This window comes from Pelophylax lessonae (genome assembly GCF_965119305.1).
Source record: "Pelophylax lessonae genome assembly, chromosome: 3".
Classification (NCBI taxonomy): Eukaryota; Metazoa; Chordata; class Amphibia; order Anura; family Ranidae; genus Pelophylax; species Pelophylax lessonae.
Window position 1 is genome coordinate 684,529,490 of NC_138770.1, and position 11,079 is coordinate 684,540,568.

Genomic DNA, 11,079 nt, shown 5'->3' on the forward strand with positions numbered 1-11,079 from the left:
CTGGGCCTCCCTGTCATGTGTTCCTAATGATTGGCCTTCACAGTGTTCACCTGATCAAGAGCCAATCCTACCAGCTATGAGACCAAAAGCTGACAGAGCAGTCACAGTGCTGGGGGTGCTCAATTAAGCATGCTGCCAGCACAAAATGCCGACGCTTGCCGTACACCCCTCAGCTGCTGATCATAAATCCTGCCAGGAATATGCTTACCACCAGCATTAAGGAGTTTCAGCCTCAGCTGCCGTCCGATGAGATGCACTCCCACCAAGAGGACGGCCACTCCCACCAAGAGGACGGCCACACCCTGAGCCACCGCCTGCAATCCTCCGTCTATGTATAATAACCTTTGTCGTCGGTTTCACAACCTTTGTATTTCAGGTCTTATTTCTAGAGACTTCTAGAGGACACGGCATTCAACAGAACTTCTCCGCTCCCCTAGGACTGTCAGTTGTTGGAGTGGACATTTTTATTTTTGTGATATTTTTTATTTTTTTTCCCACCTTGTACAATTCCGAGGCTGTAAATACCTGTTAGTTTGTAGCGTTGTTTCTAAAATAACATTAAAAAAAGTGAAATTTTTGGGTTTCAGATTTGGCCATGTTTTTTTCTTTCTGTACTTGTAGGGTGTCCTTTTTATTTAATTTACTGTGTAGGTTTTTATTGATCTGTTTGGTTTTTTTTTGCAATAAAATGAATTGGATCACACGAGGAGCAAATGTTGTGTGTTCAGAGTCTGCAAAGTGTCCTTCCAATTTTCCTGGGACAAGAGCTTCACATGCAAAGTGTCCCTCCAATGGTCCTGGGTTGGGAGCTTCACAGTGTCCCTCCAATGGTCCTGGGTTGGGAGCTTCACAGTGTCCCTCCAATGGTCCTGGGTTGGGAGCTTCACAGTGTCCCTCCAATGGTCCTGGGTTGGGAGCTTCACAGTGTCTCTCCAATGGTCCTGGGATGGGAACTTCAGTGTTCCTCCAATGGTCTTAGGATGGGAGCTTCACAGTGTCCCTCCAATGGTCCTGGGTTGGGAGCTTCACAGTGTCTCTCCAATGGTCCTGGGATGGGAGCTTCAGTGTTCCTCCAATGGTCTTAGGATGGGAGCGTCACATGCAAAGTGTCCCTCCAATGCTGCTGGGATGGTAGCTTCACATGCCGTGTCCCATCGGCCCTGGGGGTGGGAGCTTCACATGCAATGTGTCCCTCCATCGGTTCTGGGGTGGGAGCTTCACATGCAATGTGTCCCTCCATCGGTCCTGGGTTGGGAGCTTCACATTCAATGTGTCCCATCGGCCCTGGGGTGGGAGCTTCACATGCAGTGTCCGTCCGTCGGTCCTGGGGTGGGAGCTTCACATGCAGTGTCCCTCCATCGGTCCTGGGGTGGGAGCTTCACATGCAGTGTCCCTCCATCGGTTCTGGGGTGGGAGCTTCACATGCAGTGTCCCTCCATCGGTCCTGGGGTGGGAGCTTCACATGCAGTGTCCCTCCATCGGTTCTGGGGTGGGAGCTTCACATGCAGTGTCCCTCCATCGGTCCTGAGGTGGGAGCTTCGCATGCAAAGTGTCCCTCCATCGGTCCTGGGGTGGGAGCTTCACATGCAGTGTCCCATCAGTCCTGGGGGTGGGAGCTTCACATGCAATGTGTCCCTCCATCGGTTCTGGGGTGGGAGCTTCACATGCAGCGTCCCTCCAATGCTCCTGGGGTGGGAGCTTCACATGCAGTGTCCCTCCATCGGTCCTGAGGTGGGAGCTTCACATGCAGTGTCCCATCAATCCTGGGGTGGGAGCTTCACATGCAGTGTCCCTCCATCGGTTCTGGGGTGGGAGCTTCACATGCAGCATCCCTCCAATGCTCCTGGGGTGGGAGCTTCACATTCAATGTGTCCCATCGGCCCTGGGGTGGGAGCTTCACATGCCAAGTTTCCGTCCGTCGGTCCTGGGGTGGGAGCTTCACACGCAAAGTGTCCCACCATCGGTCTTCAGATGGGAGCTTCACATGCAAAGTGTCCCTCCAATGCTCCTGGGTTGGGAGCTTCATAGTGTCCCTCCAATGGTCCTGGGATGGGAGCTTCAGTGTCCCTCCAATGGTCTTAGGATGGGAGTGTCACATGCAAAGTGTCCCTCCAATGCTGCTGGGATGGTAGCTTCACATGCCGTGTCCCATCGGTCCTGGGGTGGGAGCTTCACATGCAGTGTCACATCGGTCCTGGGGTGGGAGCTTCACATGCAAAGTGTCCCTCCATCTGTCCTGTGGTTGGAGCTTCGCATGCAAAGTGTCCCTCCATCTGTCCTGGGGTGGGAGCTTCACATGCAGTGTCCCTCCATCTGTCCTGGGGTGGGAGCTTCACATGCAGTGTCCCTCCATCTGTCCTGGGGTGGGAGCTTCGCATGCAAAGTGTCCCTCCATCTGTCCTGGGGTGGGAGCTTCACATGCAGTGTCCCTCCATCTGTCCTGGGGTGGGAGCTTCACATGCAATGTGTCCCTCCATCGGTCCTGGGGTGGGAGCTTCACATGCCAAGTTTCCGTCCGTCGGTCCTGGGGTGGGAGCTTCGCATGCAAAGTGTCCCTCCATCTGTCCTGTGGTGGGAGCTTCACATGCAGTGTCCCTCCATCTGTCCTGGGGTGGGAGCTTCGCATGCAAAGTGTCCCTCCATCTGTCCTGGGGTGGGAGCTTCACATGCAGTGTCCCTCCATCTGTCCTGGGGTGGGAGCTTCACATGCAGTGTCCCTCCATCTGTCCTGGGGTGGGAGCTTCACATGCAGTGTCCCTCCATCTGTCCTGGGGTGGGAGCTTCACATGCAGTGTTCCTCCATCGGTCCTGGGGTGGGAGCTTCACATGCAGCGTCCCTCCAATGCTCCTGGGGTGGGAGCTTCACATGCAGTGTGTCTCCCCCCCCCCCCTAATTTTTAGACATTAATGGCTGTGTGTTGAGTTATTTTGAGGGGACAGTAAATTTACACTGTTATACAAGCTGTACACTCACTACTTTACATTGTAGCAAAGTGTCATTTCTTCAGTGTTGTCACATGAAAAGATAGAATGCGAGGGGTGTTCTTACTTTTGTGAGACACGGTTTATAAAGTGACCAAAATCATGTAAAGTGACCAGTGCTACCAATCATCAGTCCTTATGTGATAAAAATAGTCCATCCGTTATAGTAATGCTCCACCCTTCATATACCAACACTGCCAGTTCTTCTAATAGTGCCGCTATAGGGGCAAGAACTGGTGATGTTGCAGCAGGAGAGAGTTCCTCAGAAGCAGGTAAAGTACCCGGCGTGTCCACAGGTCCCCCACTCACTTACCAGAAATATCTCCCCTCAAAGGGGGTATCCAGCATCCACAGCTCCACCTGGCTGTATGTAGATATCCAGGACCAACCCCAGGGTAGTCCTCCTTAGTGTTACTTCCTCTCCCCAGCAGTATCGAACGTTTATGTAAATGTCAAAGGCAAACTTCATAGCGTAATTCTGTAAGGTAAAATTTATTTAAATGAGCAGTATTGAACTTACATTAGTGTAAAATCATTCAGCGTGATCTGAACCAGGAAGTCTGGGACGCAATACGCTCCACGGACCCAGAAATCGGAAGTGATGCAATGACGATGTGGCTCCGCCCTACGTGTTTCGTCACCCTGACATCATCAGGAGAAGCTTAGGATTGGCCCTGGATATCTACATACAGCCAGGTGGAGCTGTGGATGCTGAATACCCCCAGTGAGGGGAGATATTTCTGGTGAGTGAGGCAACAAGAGGGGGGCACATGTGGAGAACACCGAACACTTTACATGCTTCTGAGGAACTCTCTCCTGCTGCAACATCATCAGTTCTTGCCGCTATAGTGCCACTATTCGAAGAACTTGCAGTGTTGGTATATGAAGGGTGGAGCATTGGAATAATGGACTATTTTTATTACATAAGGACTTATGATTGGTAGCACTGGTCACTTTTCATGATTATGGTCACTTTATATACAGTATCTCACAAAAGTAAGTACACCCCTCACATTTTTGTAAATATTATATCTTTTCATGTGACAACACTGAAGAAATGACACTTTGCTATATATTTTATGTATACTTATGGTAAAACAGATTTTTACATGTTTTTGAATGTTATATAGCATTGGTCACTTTCACTTGGCACTTGCTTTTTTGCACATATTTTTTATTATATAAATATATTTTGTTCTATATAATTTTTTCTGTATATGTTTTTGCATTAGTAGGCATGGAATTTTAGCACGGCATGATTTATGATAATCTTAGTCTAACATTACAGAAATAAGAATAGAGCAGCACCAAACCCACTCCTTTTTGCAAACGTCTATTAGACACTACCCCGGTAGTCAGTTTAAGGGGGGGGCAGCAGCTACACATTAACAACCATAGTGCCAAATCACACAAGCAAACCACCCCAGGTAATGCCCACACATAGAGCTGAGACTCCATGATTGAAAAAAACTAAAATCCAATAAAAAATAGGCAGAGCCAGGGATAATTGGGCTGGGGAAGAAAGGGGTTAGATAATGCTGGATGTCCCCCAGCCAGGAACGGAGGCGGGGCCTCCATCTGACTTGCTGCAGCTTCTAATGCACAATGTGAGAAGCTCACAGTGTGCAGTGAAATCGGAGGAAGCCGTTTTAGTCCAGGAGAGGAGCCGCTACAACTGTGCAAGACTGAAGGGAAGGCCGGAGTTCATCCTAATGAAATAATGAAAAATAAACTTTCTGATTTAAATACTCTCCTCCTCTCTGGTGCTGTCCCCTGCAGTAATTTTTTTTCACCACCAGATGTCCTCAGTCTCCCAACCAGTGTCATACATCCCTGAAGACTGAGGACATCCTGTGAGTACGGGCTGTTAAGGGAACCTTCCCCTAAGGGGGGGATAAACACTTTGTTTTATAAATATCTTAGGCTGGAATACCGGGGGAATTGGGTGTTGAAGAGCACCTGTGCAGTCTGGGCAGTGCTTCACCAGCTGTTAGGATGCTTGCTTGGCAGGGCAGCCATCATAAATTTTGGGGCCCCTTACACATCTTTAGGCCTGGGCCCCCGAGCCTGACCCCTTTAATCCAAGTTTACCCCTTTGCTCGCAACATGGAACTCCAGGGTAGGACTAAGCTTAACCACTTGCTGCTCGCCCACTGTCAAATGACGGCGGAGCGGAGCGGTGCGACTCTCGTTCTGGGTTGACATCATATGACGGCGCCCCAGAACGGCCGCTCCTGCGCGCCCCGCAGCGATCGCAGCTGCACTGTGTTCCTAGGAAACGGCGAGACCCGATCTTGGTAAAGAGCCAATTACATGTCTCTTTACCCATGTGATCGGCTGTGTCCAATCACAGCGGTTACATGTAAATGAGGAAATGCCGTTTTTCGGCTCTCCTCACCACACACTCCGACAGTGTGAGGCGAGGAGCGCCGAAAAACGGCATTTCCTCATTTACATGTAACCGCTGTGATTGGACACAGCCGATCACATGGGTAAAGAGACATGTAATTGGCTCTTTACCAAGATCGGGTCTCGCCGTTTCCTAGGAACACAGTGCAGCTGCGATCGCTGCTCCTCCACGAAGGGGAGTACAAGACAAGTAATAAGGGCACTGATCATCAGTGCCCTGATTCCAATACAGTAAAATAAATGCACATCAATGACCCCCCAATCAGTGCCTGCTCATCTGTGCTACCCATCAGTGCCACCTAATCTGTGCTGCCCATCAGTGCTGCATATCAGTGCCCATCAGTGCGGCATATTAGTGCCCCCTAATCAGTGCCCATCAGTGCGGCGTATTAGTGCCACCTAATCAGTGCCCATCAGTGCGGCATATTAGTGCCACCTAATCAAAATTTCCTGACAAACTAAGAAAATCTTTTTTTTTTCCACATTTTCTGTCTACATTCTTTTTTTTTTTTTTTTATGAAATAAAAAAACCCCCCAAAAAAGGACATCAATTTTATTTGGGTACAGTGTCCCACAACCGCGCAATTGTCCGTTAAAATAACGCAGTGCCGAATCGCAAAAAAATGGCCTGGTCATTAAGGGGGCAAATCCTTCCGGTCAAGAAGTGGTTAATATTTCCCCTAGTTTGTAGACACGATAGCTTTTGCACAAACCAATCAATATATGCTTATTGGAATTTTTTTTTACCAAAAATATGTAGCAGAAAACAAATTGCACTAAAATGATAAAAAAAATGTGATTTTTTAATTTTTTTGGGGAATGTTATATAGCAGAAAGTAAAAAATATTTTTTTTTTTATCAGAATTGTTGCGCTTTTTTTTGTTTATAGCGCAAAAAATTAAAATCGCACAGGTGTTTAAATACCACCAAAAAAAATCTCTGTTGGGTAAAAAAAGGACATCAATTTTGATTTGGGTACAGCGTCGTACAACCGTGCAATTGTCCGTTAAAGTAACGCAGTGCCAAACGCAAAAAAAATGGCCTGGTCATTAACCACTTAAGCCCGGAAGATTTTACCCCCTTCCTGACCAGGGGGTATTTTGCGATTCAGCACTGCGTGACTTTAACGGACAATTGCGCGGTCGTGCGACGCCGTACCTAAACGAATTTGACGTCCTTTTTTTCCCACAAACAGAGCTTTCTTTTGGTGGTATTTGATCACCTGTGCGATTTTTTGATCATGTGCTATAAACAAAAAAAAGCGTCAATTTTGCAAAAATAACAATATTTTTCACATTTTTTGTATATGAAATTCCCCCCAAAAAAATGTAAAAATCAAAATTTTTTAACATTTTCGGCCAATTTGTTTTATGCTACCTATGTTTGGTAAAAAAAATCGCAAAAAGCGTATTTTGATTGGTTTGCGCAAAAGTTATCGCGTTTACTAACAAAGGGAAATATTTTTGTAATTTTTGTTGTTTTTATTTAACGTATAATGGCGACGATCTGCGATTTTTTTTGCGGTACTGCGACATTGCGGCGGACAGATCGGACCCTTGACTGACATTTTTGACACTTTTGGGGTTACCAGTGACATTACTGCAGTAATCAGTGCTATACATATGCACTGTTACTGTAAAAATACACTGGCAGTGAAGGGGTTAACTTTATTTGAGAAGGAGGGGTTAAGTGTGTCCCTAGGGGCGTGATTCTAACTGTGATTGGCTGTGGCTTGAGGTGTAGGAACAGTGATCAACGGTCCTACATAGTAGAACCGTATGATCACCATTCTTACACAGGGGAGAATGACAGGCGGCTTGTTTACATCAGCCGCCTGACTTTCTCCCTCTCCACCGACGATCGCTGAGTGACCGGCGGACATCGGGTCCGCCGGTCACACGCGCGGGGGGGTCCGTGACCGCGCGGGAGCGCGCCTCCGGTGGCGCGCGCTCGCTCCCCAGAGCCTCACAGGCTAGTGACGTACCCCTACGTCACTCTGCCTGTGAGGGGCTGACCGCCGCAGTATATCTACTTGCGGCGGTCGGCAAGTGGTTAAGGGGGCAAATCCTTCTGGTCAAGAAGTGGTTAATCTCTCCCCTAGGTTGTAGACGGGATAAATTTTGCGCAAACCAATCAATATACACATATTGGGATTTTTTTTTACTAACAATATGTAGCTGAATACAAATTGCCTTAAAATGATTTAAAAAAATTAGATTTTTAAATTTTTTTTATATAGCAGAAAGTAAAAAATATTGTTTTTTTTTTTTTTTTCAGAATTGTCGCTCTTTTTTTATTAATAGTGCAATTATAGCGCAAAAAATAAAAATTGCACAGGTGATCAATAACCACCAAAAGAAATCTCTATTTGTGGGAAAAAAAGGGCGACCACGCAATTGTCAGTTAAAGTAACGCAGTGCTGTATTGCAATAAATGGTCCGGTCATTAAGGGGGGAAACGTTCCGCTCCAGAAGTGGTTAAACAGATATAAATATAACTTGCAGAATGAACACAAGCGTTCCCCTTTAGGGCGAGAATCCAAACGAATATAAAGGGAGTTTCAGAAGGAGCTATAAGACACGACGCAGAATGTAAACACTGGAAAGATTCTCATTGGCCGAGCCAGAAAAAAAGTCACATTGCACTTCATCTCTTTTCCTGTTGCCTTGCCCGGGAATGGAAAGCAGAGAGGTGGCACTGGGATTTCAATGAATATTTCATGCTTTCTTCTGCTTATATATTTATACTGAGCCCCTCCCCTGAGACTTCTGTCCTGGCCAGGATGGTACGCTCCATATACAGACATTTACGGGGGATTTCTGGCCGGGGATCGATGTTGAATGCTTCAAGTAAACCAACGCCAAGCGGCTCGTATCCTATACAGGAGAGGAAAAACATCATTAAATACACATTACATCACAGTGCAGCCATTGACACCAAAAAATGGGACACGTCGAAGGAATAATAAATGTGAAATGCAGGTTGGATGTGAATGTGTTCCAACCGAAAAAAGCATACGTCGGAGCAATTCACTTTGTATTGGTTCTGGTATGTTGGCGCAGGAAGTGTAAAGCCTTTTGGGACACTTTATTGGTGATAAGGTAAGTATTAAAGCCCATCTTCAGGGGACATGGGATCCTTCCCTTTCTACTGGGAAGTAATGCAACTCCCAGTTGTTTTGTTAATTCTTGCTATTTGGTTAATGATTGCAGTAAAGCCAAGGAAACAGTTACAGGAACAAGACATACAGAGTGCTACAAATATTCATAAACATTCTTACACATGCTACCTATCCTTTCCTAGCTAAAGCACTAGTCTGTATGCCGTAAAGATACAATAAAAGTCCCTTGCCTCCGTTAGAGCTGGTCCACTATTTCCGTAGCAAACAGGACTCCAGGCGTATATTCTTACACATGCTACTTATCCTTTCCTAGCTAAAGCACTAGTCTGTATGCCGTAAAGATACAATAAAAGTCTCTTGCCTCCGTTAGAGCTGGTCCACTATTTCCGTAGCAAACAGGACTCCAGGCGTATATTCTTACACATGCTACTTATCCTTTCCTAGGGAAAGCACTAGTCTGTATGCCGTAAAGATACACTAAAGGTCCCTTGCCTCCGTTAGAGCTGGTCCACTATTTCCGTAGCAAACAGGACTCCAGGCGTATATTCTTGCACATGCTACTTATCCTTTCCTAGCTAAAGCACTAGTCTGTATGCCGTAAAGATACAATAAAAGTCCCTTGCCTCCGTTAGAGCTGGTCCACTATTTCCGTAGCAAACAGGACTCCAGGCGTATATTCTTACACATGCTACTTATCCTTTCCTAGAGAAAGCACTAGTCTGTATGCTGTAAAGATACACTAAAAGTCTCTTGCCTCCATTAGAGCTGGTCCACTATTTCCGTAGCAAACAGGACTCCAGGCGTATATTCTTGCACATGCTACTTATCCTTTCCTAGAGAAAGCACTAGTCTGTATGCCGTAAAGATACACTAAAAGTCTCTTGCCTCCATTAGAGCTGGTCCACTATTTCCGTAGCAAACAGGACTCCAGGCGTATATTCTTGCACATGCTACTTATCCTTTCCTAGAGAAAGCACTAGTCTGTATGCCGTAAAGATACAATAAAAGTCTCTTGCCTCTGTTAGAGCTGGTCCACTATTTCCGTAGCAAACAGGACTCCAGGCGTATATTCTTGCACATGCTACTTATCCTTTCCTAGCTAAAGCACTAGTCTGTATGCCGTAAAGATACAATAAAAGTCCCTTGCCTCCGTTAGAGCTGGTCCACTATTTCCGTAGCAAACAGGACTCCAGGCGTATATTCTTGCACATGCTACTTATCCTTTCCTAGCTAAAGCACTAGTCTGTATGCCGTAAAGATACAATAAAAGTCCCTTGCCTCCGTTAGAGCTGGTCCACTATTTCCGTAGCAAACAGGACTCCAGGCGTATATTCTTACACATGCTACTTATCCTTTCCTAGCTAAAGCACTAGTCTGTATGCCGTAAAGATACAATAAAAGTCTCTTGCCTCCGTTAGAGCTGGTCCACTATTTCCGTAGCAAACAGGACTCCAGGCGTATATTCTTACACCTGCTACTTATCCTTTCCTAGGGAAAGCACTAGTCTGTATGCCGTAAAGATACACTAAAGGTCCCTTGCCTCCGTTAGAGCTGGTCCACTATTTCCGTAGCAAACAGGACTCCAGGCGTATATTCTTGCACATGCTACTTATCCTTTCCTAGCTAAAGCACTAGTCTGTATGCCGTAAAGATACAATAAAAGTCCCTTGCCTCCGTTAGAGCTGGTCCACTATTTCCGTAGCAAACAGGACTCCAGGCGTATATTCTTACACATGCTACTTATCCTTTCCTAGAGAAAGCACTAGTCTGTATGCTGTAAAGATACACTAAAAGTCTCTTGCCTCCATTAGAGCTGGTCCACTATTTCCGTAGCAAACAGGACTCCAGGCGTATATTCTTGCACATGCTACTTATCCTTTCCTAGAGAAAGCACTAGTCTGTATGCCGTAAAGATACACTAAAAGTCTCTTGCCTCCATTAGAGCTGGTCCACTATTTCCGTAGCAAACAGGACTCCAGGCGTATATTCTTGCACATGCTACTTATCCTTTCCTAGAGAAAGCACTAGTCTGTATGCCGTAAAGATACAATAAAAGTCTCTTGCCTCTGTTAGAGCTGGTCCACTATTTCTGTAGCAAACAGGACTCCAGGCGTATATTCTTGCACATGCTACTTATCCTTTCCTAGAGAAAGCACTAGTCTGTATGCCGTAAAGATACACTAAAAGTCTCTTGCCTCCATTAGAGCTGGTCCACTATTTCCGTAGCAAACAGGACTCCAGGCGTATATTCTTACACATGCTACTTATCCTTTCCTAGAGAAAGCACTAGTCTGTATGCCGTAAAGATACAATAAAAGTCCCTTGCCTCTGTTAGAGCTGGTCCACTATTTCCGCAGCAAACAGGACTCCAGGCATTTCAAGGAAAGCAGAATCTTAGTCCTGGCAGTATTGTTTCTCTCTTTTTCTGGTAGGGGATCAAAGTTGAATACTTTAACCACTTGCCCACCGCTCACAGTAATATTACTGCGGCAGGTCGGCTCTTCTGGGTCCAGCGACATAGACCTACATCACTGGACTCCTAATGATCTTGGCGGCGCCGGAGGAGG